At 46.0% G+C, this 21,078-nt stretch overlaps 1 protein-coding gene across 2 annotated transcripts in view; it reads right to left on the bottom strand.

Moving 5' to 3' along the window:
* The window catches only part of ADNP (activity dependent neuroprotector homeobox), a 42,698-nt gene extending 32,023 nt beyond the window's left edge, over nt 1–10,675 (bottom strand). Inside the window, exons 1-2 of one of the 2 annotated variants that reach the window (XM_089662267.1) lie at nt 10,365–10,675; nt 3,795–3,938 (exon numbers count right to left, since the gene is read on the bottom strand). The gene's annotated coding sequence lies outside the window, so the exon portion shown is untranslated. Of the gene's footprint in view, nt 1–3,794; nt 3,939–4,308; nt 4,434–10,364 lie in introns of those variants that run through there. The other variant, XM_089662268.1, reaches the window with a different exon arrangement.
* Nucleotides 10,676–21,078: the final 10,403 nt, after the last annotated feature.

The raw sequence follows: 21,078 nt of genomic DNA, 5'->3' as shown, positions 1-21,078 counted from the left end.
TCAGTCCTTCACCACCTAACTCTACAGCATACCCAAGTAGGGTCCTGGACTGGATTTACTTTGAGAACATTGGAGGGGGCTTACCCTTTCAAATTGTAAATAAAAAGAATTAAAAAGTGCAGTTCTTCCTATTGGAAAAGTATCATTCCTCCGATCAGATGCGCCAGGGCGACAATAGATGCAATACCTTCCGGTACATTTCTGAGGGGCAGGATTGGCCAACGCTCCTGCACTTTGACTGTGGAAGGATGATTAGAACTCCATTTGGGTTCTACCATTATCCAAGGCTCTGTTAGAGAGATATCGCCGCACTTCCTGTCATAGTGACAACAGTTTTTAGCAGACAGGAAGTAGGGCAAAAAAAAAAAACTAATGGGGGATTAACTTTCTTGAAGAAAATAAAACAAAAACACAACTTTTTTCTATCAGTTCCAGTTTTCTAACATTCCATCAGTAACTGTCTAATGCAGGGGAAGACAACCTGCGGCTCTCTAGCTGTTGTGGAACTACATTTCCCATGAGGCACTGCGACATTACAAAACTGACAGGTACAGCTATGACTTGCAGAGGCATGATGGAACTTGTAGTCATGCACCAGCCGCAGGTTGCCTATCCCTGGCCTAATGTAATTGTGGTTACCGTGGCAGTACAGAAACTGAAATCTTCCTAATGCAGGAAGGAAGTCGAAGCCTGATAGAGGTTCTAATTCTCCACTGAAATGCTCAAAAAAACATCTAGAACAACCACTTAAACCAAAGTTAGTCACGACATACCCATGGAAGTACATAATAGCCAATAGTAGCAGCCATGACCCCGTGCATCACCACACCAGAAAATGAAGGCCAGCTGTGCCCCGCAGTGCAGCACAGGACCATAAACCACCAATGTGTTACATGAAAAGTTGTTTACATCTGCCATAAGCGATACAGTGGCTGACACTTTATCAACATTTGGCAACCAATGACAATTCACTCTAAAGACAAGCCAAAAGTCCTTAGAAAGAAAAAAACAAACAATGAAAAAGGACAAGTGAAAAATGACAGCAAGTCCTGACCTGAGACATGGCAGACCTGACCCCCCTTAAGGTGTCCCCTATCAAGAAGACACTGGCCACAACAGAAGAGCCAACGCTCACCATTCCCAATGCTGCAATGAAGAGAAACTAAAGCGTTGCTCTTCTGCACGGGTGTCAAACTGAGGGCCCTCCAGCTGTTCAAGAACTACAAGTCCCATGAGGCACTACAAGTGCTGACAGTTACAAGTCTGACTTCCACAGGCAGAGGCACGATGGGACTTGTAGTTCTGCAACAGCTGGAGGGACGTCAGCTTGACAGCCCTGCTTTCTGTGTCCCCTTTATCACGTAGTGGTTCCTTTCACCAATTACCACATCATTATTGTGTCCTGAAGTAAGGGTGGAGTCAGCAGGAGCAACCAAAAATGGTAACAGGGGACACAGGAGAGAACACTCCGAGCAGAGCATGGTCCTCCACAGATTCAATTTGGCTGGGGAAAAGGCAAGTCCACTCTTCTGTTGTAGGTAAAACGTTGTTGCCAATATCACTTACCTGTCAGGGTCACTGAAAATAATCCCTGTAGTCAGGGTCACTGAAAATAATCCCTGTAGTCAGGGTCTGAGCTTGGCTTTCCCATGAAGCTCTAGACACACAGCATTCAGAACAGTCTGCACCGATTCCCTTTGTATCGGCAAGTATGAGTTCTGACACTTACTGCGATTTGCATCAACACAAAATATATGGATGCAAAGAATAGCATGCGATTTGTACAGGAATGCAATACCCATCCAAATGGCATGCGGTCTTCCCACTGCTCCTGTGTGACCCCCAAGGCTAGCCCGAGTTCACATAAGAGCGGTGCAGGAAACCTCTGGGGACTGATCTCATGCTGTCAGAGAAGGAAAAGCTGGGGGATTTGAAATTCCCACTCTCCTCTCAGTGCAGGGATGACAGTACGGGCTAGGCTGCTTTCCATGTGACTGTGCTGACCAATCAGAAACTGTCTAGCCTGTACTGCCATCCCTGCAAGGAGAAGAGAGAAAGTCACTTCACAGGTCTGGGGATTTGAAATCCTCCTGGCTCACTCTCCTCTCCTTGCAGGGATGACAGTACGGGCTAGATGGTTTCCGATTGGTCAGCACAGTCGCAACAAAAGCAATCTAGCCCGAACTGCCATCCCTGCAAGGAGAAGAGAGAGTCACTTCACCGGTCTGGGGATTTGAAATCCCCGTGGCTCTCTCTCCTCTCAGGGATGACAGTATGGGCTAGATGGTTTCTGATTGGTCAGCACAGTCGCAACAAAAGCCGTCTAGCCCGAACTGCCATCCCTGCAAGAAGAAGAGAGAAAGTCACTTCACCGGTCTGGGGATTTGAAATCTCCGTGGCTCCCTCTCCTCTCCTCTCCTTGCAGGGATAACAGTACGGGCTAGATGGTTTCTAAGTGGTCAGCACAGTCATATCAAACTGTCATCCCTGCACCGAGAGGAGAGCAATTCGCAGGGATTACAAAGGTTTCCCACACCAATCCTGCGTGACAAGTCCAGGTTCACACAGAAGCAGTGGGGAAATTGCATACAGTTTGGACAGGAATGGCACCACATTCCTGTTAAAATCGCATGCTATCCTTTGCGGTGCAATGTGCGTCCATACGGTTTATCTAGACCAGGGGTAGGCAACCTGCGGCTCTCTAGCTGTTGTGGAACTACATTTCCCACGAGGCATTGCAACATCACAAAACTGACAGTTACAGCTATGACTTGCAGAGGCGTGATGGAACTTGTAGTCCTGCAACCGCTGGAGAGCCGCAGGTTATCTAGACGCAAATTGCATCAGCCCCGATGTCAATATCAGTGCATCCCATCGGTCTATACCTGTTAAGTATTACCTGCATATGCAGGTTAGGGGGGAGGCAAGCAGTCACATGATCGGTTCGTACCCCACTGGTATGTTAATACTTCGATCTGTGTATTGTCATACCTGCAAAGTCACTAAAACAGAACATACACACGTCTGTAGGGTCTTCACAGTCCTATACTGGGCCTTACATTCTGCCTACTCAGACCACAAATTACTGCAAACAAAAGCAAACTTCTAGAAACTTTACAGCAAGCCCTAAAACAATTCCTTCTAATCCCCCCCCCCCCCCCGAGATGAGACTGTGGGATTCCAGACAGGAACTACAAAGGTTCACAATATTATCCTCTTGCAGCCCACATAATGCATGAGTGCCGCAGCCAACAAGGAGGACTTTCATGCCCCACATTTGGTTTGGATGGCCGAGGTTTCTGTGCTGAGAGCACCCATCATGGGGACTGAGCTGTCCAGGCGGCTCTCCGTCTCTAGTCACAACTGTGAGCCGACCAGGAAGGGCTCCCAATCATGTGACCACCAATCACAATGGTCATGTGATCAGGAAGTCCAACAACAGAGACCACTTTAAAGCAGGTGTGTCAAACTGTGGCCCCCCTCCAGCTGCTGCTGAACTACAAATCCCATGAGGCATTGCAGGACAGAGTTGAAAGCATGACTCCCAAAGGCATGATGGGGTTTGTAGTTTCTCAGCAGCTGGAGGACCGCCAGTTTAACCCCTTCCTGCCTGGCCCGCCCTCCGGCATCCCTTTAAAACACAGGTGTCAAACAGGGCGAAGCCGTCGTCTGACCTCGCAGGACCAAAAACTGCCGCGGGTGACAGAGTATCACAATCACAGCAACAGCAGACGTCTCTGGCGCTGCGACCGATCACTTGTTTACTAATCATGAACTACACGAGGGGAACAAACCTTGTCGTGAAATTAAAAAATAAAAAAAAGATGATCAAAGCGGAGACCCAAAGGTGTCAGTGCCACTGGGGTGGGTGGTGAAGTTCGAGCGACGAGGTCCATACATCGGAGGGAGCGCGGGGGGTCAGTCTGAACACGGCCCACCTGGAAGAGAAGACAGAAATCATGCGGTCAGTGATGGGGCGGCACACATGCTGCAAAGCAGAAGCAGGCTGTCAGTGATGGACTGTGTGGGGGAAGGGAAGGAGAGGGGGGGGGATCCAGTCTGCACTGTATCGGTGTGACTGCAGAGGAGCAGCACAGCTGTGATGACTGCACTGTGAGCCCGGATCCCCTCCCAGTCCTCTAGGAGGCGCTGTGTGCTGCATGTCCTCCCCATCCCCCACCCTGCACAGAGTGCGCCCCCTACAGGAACATGGAGCCGCCTCTCCTCTCCTCGGTGACATGGCTGCATTGCATTTTGGGTGGAGGCAGCGATACGATTCTACACCCCATCCCTTCCCCCCCCGATTACCGGGCGATGCGATGTCGGACCGGCGGTGTAGCGGGGATCAGGAAGTCCCGGCCGGCAGCATGCTGGCAGCGCAGCTCATCATCATCGCGCCTTTTTCAGCAGACAGGCTGGAGGGGAGGAGGGGAGAGGATAGGATCCGCCCCCATTTCCCCCTCTCCTCCCCCACCATCATTAACCCCTTCCCGGCCGCCGCATTGCACACCGGGGGGACCCCCATGCCGGGTAAACGCGATCACTGCCGGGGAGGGGGTGACAGGAGGCAGAGCTGCAATCAGTGCCGGCCAACCCCCCCCCCCCTCCTCCTCCTCCTCCATGTGTCTGTACACAGGAAGAGCTCCCCACCGGCCTGGGGAGGCGACATACACCCGGCCCGACACCCCTATACACACATCCCGGCCTGGGGAGGCGACATACACCCGGCCCGACACCCCTATATACACCCCAGCCTGGGGAGGCGACATACACCCGGCCCGACACCCCTATATACACCCCAGCCTGGCCTAGACTCATACTCACATCTACCAATCCTATATATAGGTGGACGGACACCCCAATATACACCCCAGCCTGGCCTAGGAGCACACCCCAATATACACCCCAGCCTGGCCTAGGAGGACACCCCAATATACACCCCAGCCTGGCCTAGACTCATACTCACATCTACCAATCCTCTATATATAGGTGGACGGACACCCCAACATACACCCCAGCCTGGCGTAGGAGGACACCCCAATTTACACCCCAGCCTGGCCTAGGAGTACACCCCAATATACACCCCAGCCTGGCCTAGGAGTACACCCCAATATACACCCCAGCCTGGCCTAGGACACCCCAATATACACCCCAGCCTGGCCTAGACTCCTATATACTCGCATCCACCAATCCTCTATATATAGGTGGACTGACACCCCTATGTACACCCAGCCTGGCCTAGGGCACCTCAATATACACCCCAGCCTGGCCTAGGAGAACACCCCAATATACACCCCAGCCTGGCCTAGGACACCCCAATATACAGCCTGGCCTAGGATGACACCCTAATACACACCCCAACCTGGCTGAGGATAACACCCCAATATACACCCCAGCCTGGCCTAGGAGGACACCCCAATATACACCCCAGCCTGGCCTAGGAGGACACCCCAATATACACCCCAGCCTGGCCTAGGAGGACACCCCAATATACACCCCAGCCTGGCCTAGGAGGACACCCCAATATACACCCCAGCCTGGCCTAGGAGGACACCCCAATATACACCCCAGCCTGGCCTAGGAGGACACCCCAATATACACCCCAGCCTGGCTGAGGATAACACCCCAATATACACCCCAGCCTGGCTGAGGATAACACCCCAATATACACCCCAGCCTGGCTGAGGATAACACCCCAATATACACCCCAGCCTGGCTGAGGATAACACCCCAATATACACCCCAGCCTGGCTGAGGATAACACCCCAATATACACCCCAGCCTGGCCTAGGAGGACACCCCAATATACACCCCAGCCTGGCCTAGGACACCCCAATATACAGCCTGGCCTAGGACGACACCCTAATATACACCCCAGCCTGAGCGAGGATGACAACCCTATGTACACCCCAGCCTGGCCTAGGAGGACATCCCAATATACACTGCAGTCTGGCAGAGAACACCCCAATACACACCCCAGCCTGGCCTAGGAGGACACCCCAATATACAGCCTGGCCTAGGAGGACACCCTAATATACACTCCTGCCTGGCCTAGGACACCCCAATATATACTCACATCTACCAATCCTCTGTACACCCAGAGTGTATATATATATATTATACACACACATATATATACACACACACACATATATACATACATACATATACACATACACACACTGTATACATACAGGGATATATATGGAATGACACCCCTATGTACACTCCTTTGGACTGATCCTAGCCTGGCCTAGGATGACACCTCTATATACACCCCAGCCTGGCCTAAATACTCACATCTACCAATCCTCTATATATACAGTCTATATATACACTGTACATATACAGGGATGTCTGTCTTTATCTGGAATGACACCCCTATGGACTGATCCCAGCCGGGCACACTGTCAGATACACACAGGATGACAGAACGATCCTCTGTACACATATAGGTGTGATCACATCCCTGTCCTCTATACACCCCAACACTGCATTACTGTCTATAGAGGATACACAGACTTCATCTGGGACAATACACTGTATATATACTGTACACCTATCTGTGTATATACTGGAAGGCCCCAGAATGGATAACATTGCCGTTCTCCCTGGGTTTCAGCATACAGGGGTCCCCTACAGACGTACACAGAGCTCTACATATCCCAGTACACAGGTCCCCTATAGATGTACACAGAGCTCCCCGTACCCCAGTACACGGGACCCCTATAGGATGTACACAGAGCTCCCCATACCCCAGGTCCCCTATAGATGTACACAGAGCTTCCCATACCCCAGGTGCCCTATAGATGTACACAGAGCTCCCCAGTACACAGGAGTCCCCTATAGATGTACACAGGTCCCCTAAAAAAAAGTACACAGAGCTCCCCATACCCCAGGTCCCCTATAGATGTACACAGAGCTCCCCATACCCCAGGTCCCCTATAGATGTACACAGAGCTTCCCATACCCCAGGTGCCCTATAGATGTACACAGAGCTCCCCAGTACACAGGAGTCCCCTATAGATGTACACAGGTCCCCTAAAAAAAAGTACACAGAGCTCCCCATACCCCAGGTCCCCTATAGATGTACACAGAGCTCCCCATACCCCAGGTCCACTATAAATGTACACAGAACTCCCCAGTACACAGGGGTCCCCTATAGATGTACACAGAGCTGTGTGTTCTCTCCATGTAGAGTGTACAGAGGTGTCTTCTATAGATGTCAGTGTACAGAAGTATACCTCCTCCCATACATCTCAGTCTGTGATGTCCCCTATAGAACATGTGAGGTGTATAGGTGGTAGACAATCTTACAGCCTCCAGTCAGATTCATCTCCTGTCCTATAGATCCCAGCCTGTCCCCTATAGGAGGGGATGAGGTGAGGAGTACATACCCTCCTATAGATTCCAGTCAGTGTGAGGTGTCCCCTATAGGAGAGTATGTGGAAAAATATATATAAATCCCAGCATGTCCCCTATAGGAGATGTGAGGTGTAATGGGATGTAGATTGTCTGATATCCTAAAGTCAGTGTGAGGTGTCCCCTACAGAAGTGTACAATGTGAGGTGTGTGGTGGTGCCATTCATCCTATAGATCCTAGTGTGAGGCATACATAGTCTCCTACAGATCCCAGCCTGTCCCCTATAGGAGGAGATGTGAGGTGTGTGGGAATGTAGATTGTCTGAGTATATAGTCCCCTATTGATCCCAGTCAGTGTGAGGTGTCCCCTGTAGGAGGTGAGGTAAGCTGTCCCCTATAGGAGATGTGAGGTGCCCCCTATAGGAGATATGAGATGCCATCTATAGGAGATGAGGTGGTGTCCCCTGTAGATGTGAGATGAGATGTCCTCTATAGGAGATGTGAGATGAGGTGTCCCCTATAGGAGTAGATTAGGTGTCCCCTATTGGAGATGTGAGATTAGGTGTCCCCTATAGGAGGAGATGTGAGGTGTCCCCTATAGGAGAGGAGAAGGTGAGATGTGAGGTATCCCCTATAGGAGGGGATATGAGGTGAAGTGTCCCCTGTAGATGTGAGGTGTCCCCTATAGGAGGGGAGATGAGGTGAGGTGTAGTCCCCTATAGGAGAAGTGAAGTGTCCCCTATAGGTGATGTGAGGTGTATTCCCCTATAGGAGGGGAGGAGCTGAGGTGTAGTCCCATACAGGAGATGAGGTGTCCCCTATAGGAGATGAGGTGTCCCCTATAGGAGGAAAGGAGATGTGGTGTCCCCTATAGGAGGAGAGGAGATGAGGTGTCCCCTATAGGAACTGATGTGAATTGGCCCCTATAGGAGGAGATATGAGGTGAAGTGTCCCCTATAGGAGATGTGAGGTGTCCCCTATAGGAGGGGAGATGAGGTGAGGTGTAGTCCCCTATAGGAGATGTGAGGTGAAGTGTCCCCAATAGGTGGAGATGTATAGTGCCCCCTATAGGTGATGTGAGATGTATTCCCCTACAGGAGGGGAGGAGATGAGGGTGTCCCCTATAGGAGGAGAGGAGGTGAAGTGTCCCCTATAGGAGGAGAGGAGGTGAGGTGTCCCCTATAGGAGGAAATGTGAGGTGTCCCCTATAGGAGATTAGGTATATTTCCCTGTAGGGGATGAGGTGAGGTGTCCCCTATAGGAAGAGATGTGAGGTGTCCCCTATAGGAGGGGGTGAGGTATATTCCCCTATAGGAGGGGGTGAGGTATATTCCCCTATAGCAGGGGGTGAGGTATATTCCCCTATAGCAGGGGGTGAGGTATATTCCCCTATAGCAGGGGGTGAGGTATATTCCCCTATAGCAGGGGGTGAGGTATATTCCCCTATAGCAGGGGGTGAGGTATATTCCCCTATAGCAGGGGGTGAGGTATATTCCCCTATAGCAGGGGGTGAGGTGTATTCCCCTATAGGAGGGGGTGAGGTGTATTCCCCTATAGGAGGGGGTGAGGTGTATTCCCCTATAGCAGGGGGTGAGGTGTATTCCCCTGTAGATGTGAGGTGTCCCCTATAGGAGGAGATGTGGTGAGGTGTCCCCTATAGGAGGAGATGTGGTGAGGTGTCCCCTATAGGAGGAGATGTGGTGAGGTGTCCCCTATAGGAGGAGATGAGGTGAGGTGTCCCCTATAGGAGGGGATGAAGTGAGGTGTCCCCTATAGGAGGGGATGAAGTGAGGTGTCCCCTATAGGAGGGGATGAAGTGAGGTGTCCCCTATAGGAGGGGATGAAGTGAGGTGTCCCCTATAGCAGGGGATATAGTGAGGTGTCCCCTATAGCAGGGGATATAGTGAGGTGTCCCCTATAGGAGGGGATGAAGTGAGGTGTCCCCTATAGGAGATGAGGTATATTCCCCTATAGGAGGGGATGAGGTGTATGCCCCTGTAGATGGTGTCCCCTATAGGAGGGGATGATGTGAGGTGTCCCCTATAGGAGGAGGTGAGGTGTATTCCCCTGTAGATGTGAGGTGTATTCCCCTGTAGATGTGAGGTGTCCCCTATAGGAGGAGATGGGAGGTGAGGTGTCCTCTATAGGAGGGGGTGATGTGAGGTGTCCCCTATAGGAGGGGATGATGTGAGGTGTCCCCTATAGGAGGGGATGATGTGAGGTGTCCCCTATAGGAGGGGATGATGTGAGGTGTCCCCTATAGGAGGGGATGAGGTATATTCCCCTATAGGGGGGGGGGGTGAGGTGTATTCCCCTGTAGATGGTGTCCCCTATAGGAGGGGATGAGGTGTATGCCCCTGTAGATGGTGTCCCCTATAGGAGGGGATGATGTGAGGTGTCCCCTATAGGAGGGGATGATGTGAGGTGTCCCCTATAGGAGGGGATGATGTGAGGTGTCCCCTATAGGAGGGGATGGGAGGTGAGGTGTCCCCTATAGGAGGGGATGATGTGAGGTGTCCCCTATAGGAGGAGATGGGAGGTGAGGTGTCCCCTATAGGAGGAGATGGGAGGTGAGGTGTCCTCTATAGGAGGGGATGATGTGAGGTGTCCCCTATAGGAGGGGATGATGTGAGGTGTATTCCTCTGTAGATGTGAGGTGTCCCCTATAGGAGGGGATGATGTGAGGTGTCCCCTATAGGAGGGGATGGGGTGAGGTGTATTCCTCTGTAGATGTGAGGTGTCCCCTATAGGAGGGGATGAGGTGAGGTGTCCCCTATAGGAGATGTGAGGCAGTGTCCCCTGTAGATGTGAGGTGTCCCCTGTAGATGTGAGGTGTCCCCTATAGGAGATGTGAGGGCCTCCTATAGATGTCAGTCGGTGAAGATGCGGAGTGTTCCCGCCCGGGTGTCGGTGGGTGAGGATGCGGAGTGTTGTCGGTGGGTGTATAGATGGGGGGTGGGGAGGGGGGCGGGTGCCGGTGCTCCCCGGTAGTGGTGACTCACCCCGGTGTCTCCTCCTCCTCCTCCCGGTCGGCGGGTCAGGCAGACAATACCCGGCGCCGTCTCCCTCCCGCGGACCAATATGGCGGAGGAGAAAGATCGGATGTGTCGTCAGCGGCTCATTAGCATGAAGGGGGGACTCGTTGTCCGGAGGTGGGGGGGTCCCCGCACCGAGCACGGGGCTGTACTCCCGGGATGGGCTGCGGGAGGAGAGGACACGGCAGACACACCCCGCACCGAGCACTCCCGGAGGTGACCGAGTTCCCGGTACCGGAGATCCGAGGACTACGTCTCCTGCAGGGGGCGCCTCCTCCTCCTCCTCGGAGGAACACCAATCAGATCCCTCCGCCGGCCGGGACTACTTTCTGGTCACGTGGGTGGAGAGGGCTCAGTGCTGCAGCCATGTGGTGAGGGTGGAGGGGGGAGGGGCTCTGAGGCTGGAATGTCTGCCTCATGGAGGAGGACAATGGCCCAGGGGCCCGGCTATGAGCTAGAAGGAGGGCCCATTGGATGGCTGGGGGCCCATTGGGCAGCTTCCCGCCAGCCGTAATTGGGCCCAGTTGTTTGCAGAGTAGAGGCGTGGGTTTCCATTGACCCAACTGGCCTGTCCTTGGCCACCATCACTGGGAAACCATCTTTATTAGCCAACCAACATTAACTGTGAGGCTGAGGGCCACTGGATGACCAGGGGCTGCTTTCTTCATATAGATCGGTCAACCTTTGGTTCTGTAGGTCTAACTTGTACCCAATGCCCCATCCTCAACCTATGAACCCAATTTCTTCCACCCAGGCTACAATAACACTGGGGCCCAGGGGCCCATGGGAGGGTGCCACAGATTTTATCATGACTCTTTGGCCAATCTGGTGCCTGTCTAGGAGTGTAGGCCTGGAATATGCCCTGTCCATGGCCACAGATGATGAACCCATTTTCTCCAACCAGTCAACATTAATATTAAGGCTGTGGCCTTATAAATGCCCAAAACTTCAGCCAACCCCTCCTTTGGCCCATAATCCCATAGGCCCGTGAAGACTTCCTCTGGCCTGGTTGGCCAATGCCCATTGGTTAACCCATAACCAGTGTGGAGATGATTAGCTTTGATTGGCTGGGCTTTATTTACCAATGATAGGCCAATGGAGGGGTGCACAGGCATGGTCAACTAGAACCTGTTGTCGGATGAAGGCCACTACAGGGTTGCAGAGGTCTGATCTTCTGGGTTCATTGGCCGGTTGACGGCTCCACAGGCACTGGTCTAGGATTGTAGGCCTGGATTGCAACCAATGACCCATCCTTGGCAGCAGCTTATGAACCCATTTTTATTCAATCAGGGCTGTGGCCCTATGATTGTGCAACACTCCTCCCAACCAGGCCTATCCAACCTTCAATTGGCCCTCAGTCTCCAGGCCCAGTTGGCTGAAGCCCATTGGCTGATCAGAAGTTTATGGTGAGGTGCACTGCCTGGTCAGCTGATGCTCATTGACTAATGAATACCCAGGAGAGAGGTGATTAGGTTTGATTGGCTGGGATTTAATGACCAATAACAAGCTAATGGAGAGTTTTACAGACCTGGCTGACTGATCAGAGGCCATGGTGAGGGGCACTGAGCTGGTTGGCTGATACCTGTTGACTAATGAGTAGCCAGTGGAGAGGTAATTAGATTCAATTGGCTGGGCTTTATTGACCAACAACGGACCAATGGAGAAAAGCATAGTCCTGTTCAGTTGATGCCCTTTGGCTGATGAGGACCTAAGGGAGAAGTGCACAGGATTGTTTGGCTGAGCATTATTGGCCAGTGGAGGGGTACACAGGTATGGCCAGCTAGGGTGCACTGGGTGATGGGGGGCCAAAGAGCGTGCACAGGTCTAGTCAATTGGGGTATTTGGACCATTTAGTGAATCTACTGGTGCTGGTCTAAAGAGAAAAGGCTTGTGTTTTTGCACCATAGTTGGAAAAACATGGAACCTCATCAGTGAGATTGGGGCCGGTTGACTAATGACCTGTGCACTGGTCACCTGAGGTGGCCGTGGTTTACAAGTCCTGGTGCAGGGGTTTCTCACCCTGCCCTATCCCTCAAGAAGCTATGCCATCACACCACTCGGCCTGGTCGCCTCTGGATCAATATTGATTAGTTGTAAGGGCTTCAGGCAACCAGAGGGCCCCACTGAACTGAATGGAAGGATGCACCAACATGGAAGTTTGGGGCAGGGCCATTGTTAGACATCTTGAGGCCCCCTTTGACCACACCCTCAACCAAATCCCTGGCCCCGCCTCAAAACAAAATTCAGCTTTGTCTTCAAGTGATATATAATAATATAGCATAAGCATATAAAGGACAGGTGGGAGGCAGCGGGACAGGAGCGGGGCAGCGAGACAGGAATGGGGGGGCAATGAGGAAGGTATCACACCACGACCAGCAGCAGAGTCGGCTTTTATCAGGAAATGCAGCACTGACTGTTCCCTCTATCTTCCAAGCTCCCGGGCCCCTCTGGATGGACTGGTGGACCAGGCCACCCCCCACAGCCCGGGGAATATAATTTACTATGTAGGAGCCACAGGGGAACATTACGTGTTCACATTATTCATGCACATGTGTACTACATTATGAGGTTTGAAGCTGCTGCTGGCCAGGCCCCCTGTGAAAGTGACGGGGTCAGGCACCCTACAGGAGGCCCAGTGGTACCTCCTTATCAGTGGCCCTGGATGTAGGCATCATTCTATGGGCACAGACCCTTTTCTCGGGAACGCCATGTCATCCATCAAAAATAATGAGTCTGAACATCATATTCACAGCCTCAAGCACATTAAAGCCTTTTAGAGCCTTTTTTTTATGAGCAGACAGACATTTCCAGGGGCCACCAAAAATAAAGAATTACATTGATGCAATTTGAGGAAAATATGAGATTTAATTCTGAATAATCAGTCCAATTTATATTAATTAGTTAACACTCCAAGATGACAGTGGACAGATGATCTGTATCCTACACCTACAATCGTGTCTTTTATTATTCAAGTTAAAGATTTGTAACAAATATAAAAAATGATCAAATTTACTGTCTAAATAATAACTAAAAACATTCTCACCAAGGCGGAAAGTACAGGGAACATACACTAAAATAAAAATCTAACTGAAGTTCTAACCTCCCCCAGCCCTAATAATAGGAAAAATTGTACTAAACACAACCTGTTACCTGTGGACTTGGATAACAAACAGGAGATTCTAGGAGATTTATTGATATTAATCTTGATGCATCTTACAAGGCCAAAATTTCTGGGTTTTTTTGTGTTAATATTACATTGTAGCTTTTGGATGCATTCCATTAAAAATGACTTATTAGAAAATCAAATGGGATCACAAATAATACAATAAGTCAAAGAGCCGAAACCTGACCTTGCAAGAGTTCAAAAGGACCCAAAGTTCAAAGGACTGGGAAATAATAGATTTGGGAAATGACAATTATTGGTTAACTGACTAGATTCAATGGGAATATCTCATCTTTACAACTTTCTTCATTGTCAGTAATCTTAGCAATGTATTTATATTTTACTAATTATTATTTCTGGTCACCATTACATATGGAGATGGGGGCTTCTACCAGGCTAGCAACAGAACACATGGTTGGTGCTTTGGTCTTCTCTCTAACTGAAACTTTATTTCTTCAATCAATTAAAATCGATGCATCAAAGTATATTTTTCCTCAATATTCTTACAGATTCCCTTATACTACAGTTTTTATTTAAATTGTAACTTTAAACCACCTCCAAACTTTGCCTTTCTGTTGGTGATGATAATAATTAGTAGAGATGATGAACTGAGGACCTTTAAACTAAGTCAAATCAGTTGACCCTTAAAATGAATTAAAATTAGATGGAATCATCAGGTATGGAGGGGATTGTACTAACTATACAGTAGGTTTTATTTAAAATATAACTTAAAAAACCCTCCAAACTCTGCCTTTCTGTTGGTGACGATCATATTAGTAGAGATGATGAACTGAGGACCTTTAAACTAAGGTGTCCTACTAATCAGCTGACCCTTAAAATGAATGGAAATTAGATGGAATCATCAGTTATGGAGGGGATTGTACTAACTATAGAGTAGTTTTTATTTAAAATATAACTTACGAAAAACCCTCCAAATTTTGCCTTTCTGTTGGTGATAATCTTATTAGTAGAGATGATGAACTGAGGACCTTTAAACTAAGGTGTCCTACTAATCAGCTGGCCCTTAATATGAATGAAAATTAGACGGAATCATCAGTTATGGAGGCAATTGTACTAACTATTGAGTAGTTTGTATTTAAAATATAAGTTACAAAAACCCTCCAAACTCTGCCTTTCTGTTGGTGACAATCTTATTAGTAGAGATGATGAACTGAGGACCTTTAAACTAAGGTGTCCTACTAATCAGCTGGCCCTTAATATGAATGAAAATTAGACGGAATCATCAGTTATGGCGGCAATTGTACTAACTATAGAGTAGTTTTTATTTAAAATATAACTTACAAAAACCCTCCAAATTCTGCCTTTCTGTTGGTGATGATCTTATTAGTAGAGAGGAAGAACTGAGGACCTTTAAACCAAAGAGTCCTACTAATCAGTTGACCCTTAAAATGAATGGAAATTAGATGGAATCATCAGTTATGGGGGGATTGTACTATATCAGCCTTTCTCAACCTTTTCAACACAGAGGAACCCTTGACATAACTTTCTGGTTTCAGGGAACCCCCTGCTAAAATGATTTTATCCACAATTCATGAAAAATTCGTGTGATAGTCAGAGGTAAGAATGCTCCTTACACTTGTGGTCATTTGGGAAGAATTACCCCCTTACAGATTACTAAAAAGTTCAATGATGTCAGTGGGAACTTACCTGAGAGGCAAAAATTGCTCATTGCTCAAGGAAGCCCTGGCAACCTCTGGGGGAACCCTAGCTGAGAAACCTTGTACTATACAGTATTATATATTTAAAATATAACTTTAAAAAACCTCCAAACTCTGCCTTACTGTTGGTGACGATATTATTAGTGGATATCATGAACTGAGGACCTTTAAACTAAGGTGTCCTACTAATCAGTTGACCTTTAAAATGAATGGAAATTAGATGGAATCATAAGTTATTGGGGGGGATTGTACTATACCAGCCTTTCTCAACCTTTTCAACGCAGAGGAACCCTTGACATAACTTTATGGTCTCAGGGAACCCCCTGCTAAAATGATTTTATCCACTATTCATGATACATTAGTGTGACGGAGGTACGAATGCTCCTTACACTTGTGGTCATTGGGAAGAACTACCCCCTATAGATAGCTAAAATAATCAATGGTGTCAGTGGGAACTTACCTGAGAGGCAAAAATTACTCATTTCTCAAGAAACCCCTGGTAACCTCTGGAGGAACCCTAGTTGAGAAACCCTGTACTATACAGTAGGTTTTATTTAAAATATAACTTTAAAAAAAACTCCAAACTCTGCCTTTCTGTTGGTGACGATCTCATTAGTAGAGATGATGACCTTTAAATCAAAGTGTCCTACTAATCAGTTGACCCTTAACATTGGATGGAATCATCAATGAACCAGGAATTTCAAGAAGGCATGCTCTTGTGTCATCTTTCAAGGCAAATTAAAACGTTCTGCGTGATGATTTTCAAGGATTGTAAAACCTCCTATTAACTGCTATAAAATTAGAAAAAGGCAATGTTTGCCCCATGAGGAGGTTTCTTTATCCAGTTGTTGGTTATAAGGCCAGCCCACCATTATTAATGATTAATATTGGACTGTTGCTTATGAAAGCCTGTTGGAGGCCACCCGTGTCTTAACTCAGACAGTGCACATTACCACGCATATCAGAAAAGGATGGGAAGAAAGAGTAGAAGTTGGTAGATTCTAAGAAACAATTAAGAAAGACACCAGAAATTCAAGATGAAAGCAATGGCAATGATTGGCTGAACTGCAGTCCTTTGGAAACCTCCAGATTATTTGAGGAGCTCTTTGGTCCCTGTCAGTCTTTTGATCTCAGCGTCGGAAATCTCACAGCTATAGGATATTTTTTGAACGTCACTGAAGTGTCCAACTCTGACACGTTACCACACATATCAGAAAAGGATGGGAAGAAAAAGTAGAAGTTAGTAGATTCTAAGAATTCAAAAAGACACCAGAAATTCAAGATGAAAGCAATGGCAATGATTGGCTGAACTGCAATCCTTTGGAAACTTCCAGGAATATTTGAGGACCTCTTTGGTCCCTGTCAGTCTGTTAGTCTCAGTGTAGGAAATCTCACAGCTATAGGATATTTTTTTTAACGTCACTGAAGTGTCCAATTCACTGATAGGATCTTAGAATTAACTTCTTCCAAACCTTGAAATTAAAATTCACTGTTCAAGTAAAATACGTAGCTACATAACTCAACAAATTAACAAAAAAAATAAATAGTTGAATTTACAAAATAAGCATGCAACTCAGATGCAATGTTTGGAGACCCTTTAATGTCATGCTCTTGGTGGAGAGACCAGTTTTCATTTATTAGGAATGTATATTTTTCACTTTAGCAGGGAAAGAGTAAGCTTGATAGTAACATCAATGTTAAGGCCAAATAATGAGTGAAATTGGAAAACATAAAAGCTGACAGACACAGGAAAGTTGGTTATAATAAACAACCAAGCCGTTTAAATTTAGTTTTTCTAATCTTTATTTACAGATAATTGGTTTCAAATTGTTTTGTATCTATGTATCCTTCTATAACTTTTTGTCTTTATTTAACTTTCTTTTTTTTTCTTGCATCTTTGTAAGTTGCATGCTAATTTTGTTACTTGTAAACTAATATTGCTGCTGCACAAACATGATCCCTGTAAATGACATGTCCTGAACCCAGCAGCCTGTGGACATCAGAAGTCATCTCTCAAATAGTTCTTTCTGGAGAGCGGTGGATCACTTTCCATACACAATTTTCTTCTCTTCTCTCTAGTGGTGAGATGAGGTAATGCAGTGTAGGGAAAAAAAACAAGTGTATGGCTGTAAACAAAAGGAGTAAAGTCAGTGGAAAGCACAGGCGGCAGTGCTTTGTAGTTGTAGATAGGACAAATGTCAGGTGTGTAAACCAAAGTTTATGGGAAAATAAGGTGCTGAAAAAAGGCAGATCGTTTGATGGATTTTTTGAACAAAAGTGTCTTTGCATTGTGCTATCTTTGAGATTACATTTCACAAAATCTAATGCAATAAATGCCTCTTTTATTTATTTATTACAGGTACTCTTATAGAGCTGCGCTTTACATATATATTGTACCGTCACAGGTATATTTGTTTTTTCCTTTTTTTTTTGTTTTTTTAATCTCTTTTCATTTTATACCCATTACTATTATTTTATTTATTTCTTTCAGGTACTTATATAGCGCCGTCAATTTACGCAGTGCTTTACATATATATTGTACCATCAAATCAGTCCCTACCCTCAAGGAGCGTACAATCTAAGGTATATTTGTTTTTATTTTGTTTTCCTTTTTTTCTCTTCTCTTTTCATTTTATACCCATTACTATTATGTTATTTATTTATTTCAGGTACTTATATAGTGCCGTCAATTTATGCAGCAATTTACATATATATTGTACATTCACATCAGTACCTAACCCTCAAGGAGCGTACAATCTAAGGTCCCCAACTCACATTCATACATAGACAAACTAGGGCCAATTTAGACAGGAGCCAATTCACCTTCCAGTTTGTCTTTGGAGTGTGGGAGGAAACCGGAGTACTCAGAGGAAATCCACGCAGACACAGGGAGAACATGCAAACTCCAGGTAGGTGGTGCCATGGTTGGGATTGGAACCAATGACCCAAGTATTGCCAGGTGGAAGTGCTAACCATTTAGTCACTGTGCTGTTATATAACATAATATAAGTCTTGCAGTACTTTTTCAACTGTATAAATCATTATCTTTCTGCCATCTTGACACCGGAGTACAACTGCACCATTTCTAGAAGCTACTCTTCCTTTGTAGTGAAAATGAGAAAGTTTCCATCTTAGCTACTCTACTTTGGATTGTTCATTTGGTGTATCACTGGCTTCTGGAGAGATCCCACCTTCAACCGGGTCACCAGCAGGAGGAACAAGCAGGAACACCCCTTAGTGTCATTCCGCTCTGGGCTTGCTTGTTACTTACTTCTGGTGAGTGCATTATGGTGGAGGTGCAGTGCAGGAGTCACAGAAGTCACTACATTTTGTTGATTTGATCACATCACTATTTTTGGAACTATTATGATATTTAGAGGACTTATATATTTTCATTTATTTGTTATACCGTCCATTTTGTTTCTTCATTGGAGTATTCACTATTTTTTTATTTCTTTTTTATGATGTTTTCTTTCTCTCTTACTATCACACCGGTCATCATTGATTATAAAACTCATTTTTATTAGTGCTGCACATTTATATTATAATATATAATGATCTGTATGGGGGTCCCTAAATTCATTGGCCAGTTGGTGGAGCGATGGGTACTGGTCCAGGCCCGAGTTTAGGCACCACTGTTGTAGAACCATTTTTGTCCAGACAGGGGTCAACAATGAAACCTTATTGGGGTCTACTAACTAATGGCCATTGAATAGGTCTGGTCATCAGAGGTGTTAATGGTCTACACATCTTGATCCAATGGTCTAACCCTGGGTTCTGCATCCTGCCCTGTCCCTCGTGAAGCTGTGCCATCACACAATTGGACCTGGTTGCCTATGGCACAAGGTCAATATTGATTAGCTGTAAGGGCTTCAGGCAACCAGAGGGCCCCACTGATCGAATAAAGGGATGCACCAGCATAGAAGCTTTGGACTGGAACATTAATGACCTGGTGGGCATCATTGTAGAGACACAGACCCCTTTTCATTGGAACTCTATATCATCCATCAGCCACGACGACTCAGAACTATGTTTCTGGGGACCACCAGCAATAGAGAATTAAATTGATGCAATTTGAGGAAAAAATTGAATTTCAATCAGAATAACCAGTCCAAGGTATTATAATAATAACAATAATAATAATAACATAATAATTAGTTAACACTACAAGATTAACTGGGCAGATGATCTGCATCCCATACCTAGAGTCATCTGTTTTATATTATTTAAGGTAAAGATTTGTAACAAATGAAAAATTATACAATTTACTGTTTAAATAATAACAATGTAACATTTCTATATTTTGGATAGAATAGAGATTATTTAGATTTTCTCAGGTCTGTGTCTCAGTGGAGAAGTTTTCGTTCACTTTCTGTCCCAATAAAAACATTCTCACCAAGGTGGAAAGTATGGGGAAATATCCAGTGTGGACACTAGAAATCTAAATAAAGTTCAACCCCCCCGACTCTAGTAACAGAAGAAATTCTGCTAAACATAAAGTGTTACCTGTGGACTTGGATAATGCACAAGGTGGTGATTTTAGAGATACATTCATGTCTACCTTGTTGTATCATACAAGGCCAGGTTTAATTTCTTAGTGCTGATATTACACTGTAGCTTTGGGGCATTCAATTAAAAAGGACTTATTAGAAAATCAAATGGGATCACAAATAATAAAAAGTAAAAAAATCGAGAGCTGACCTTGAAGGCGTTCAATAGGAGTTCAAATGAAAGGTAAAATAATAGATACATGTAGGAAATGACAGTTATTGGTTAACTCACTAGATTCGATTGGAATGTCTCATCTTTACAACTTACTTCACTGTCAGTAATCTTACCAGGGTGTGTTAGTATGTTACAAACAATTATTTCTGGTCACCATTACATATGGAGATGGGGCTGAGCCAATGTCGGTACCGGGACACAGAAGTTGCTTTCTTCTTCCTCTCCCTAAATGAAAATTTTATTCCTCAATCAAAAATTGGTACATCAATCTATATTTTTTCCTTAATATTCTTTCAGCTTCTCCTGTACTATACAATAGTTTTTTTGTTTTTTTTAAATATAACTTTTAAACACCTCTAAACTCTGCCTTTCTGTTGGTAACGATCTTATTAATAGAGATGATGAACTGAGGACTTTTAAACCAAAGGGTCCTACTAATCAGCTGACCCTTAAAATTAGATGAAATCCTCAATTAAGCATGAATTTCAAGAAGGCATGCTCTTATGTCATCCTTCAAGGCAAATTAAAAGGTTCTGCATGATGATTTTCAAGAAACATAAAACTACCTATTAACCGCTATAAAATTATAAAAGGCAATGTTTGCCCATGGGGAGGTCTTCATCCACTAGTTGGTTATAAAGCCAGCCCATCATTGTTAATGATTAATATTGGACTGTTGCTGATGAAAGCCTCTTGGAGGCCATCTGTGTCTTAACCCTGACAACGCACATTACCACACATAACAGGAAAAGGATGGGAAGAAAGAGTAGTAGGTGGTGAATTATGATTAAAGATTCCAAAAGAATGACACCAGAAACTCAGGATTAGAGCAATGGCATTTATTGGCTGATCTGCAATCTTTTGGAAACCTCCTGGATTATTTAAAGACATCTTTGATCCCTTAGGGTTGGGGTAGGAAACCTCACAGCTATAAGTTATTTGTTTACATTGTTTAAGTGTCTAAGTCACCAATAGGATCATAGAATTAACGTTTTCCATGCCTTCAAATTAAAATTCACTGTTCAAGTAAAATAAGGAGCTACATAACTCAAAAAATAAATAAATAAATAAATAGCATATGCAAAATAATATGCAGCTCAGATGCAATGTTTGA

This window comes from Staurois parvus, unplaced genomic scaffold, assembly GCF_062004578.1.
Source record: "Staurois parvus isolate SC_StPar_1 unplaced genomic scaffold, SC_StPar_1.0 ptg001451l, whole genome shotgun sequence".
NCBI lineage: Eukaryota > Metazoa > Chordata > Amphibia > Anura > Ranidae > Staurois > Staurois parvus.
The sequence above is the reverse complement of the archived record's forward strand: the minus strand, read 5'-3'. Positions and strand labels throughout refer to the sequence as shown.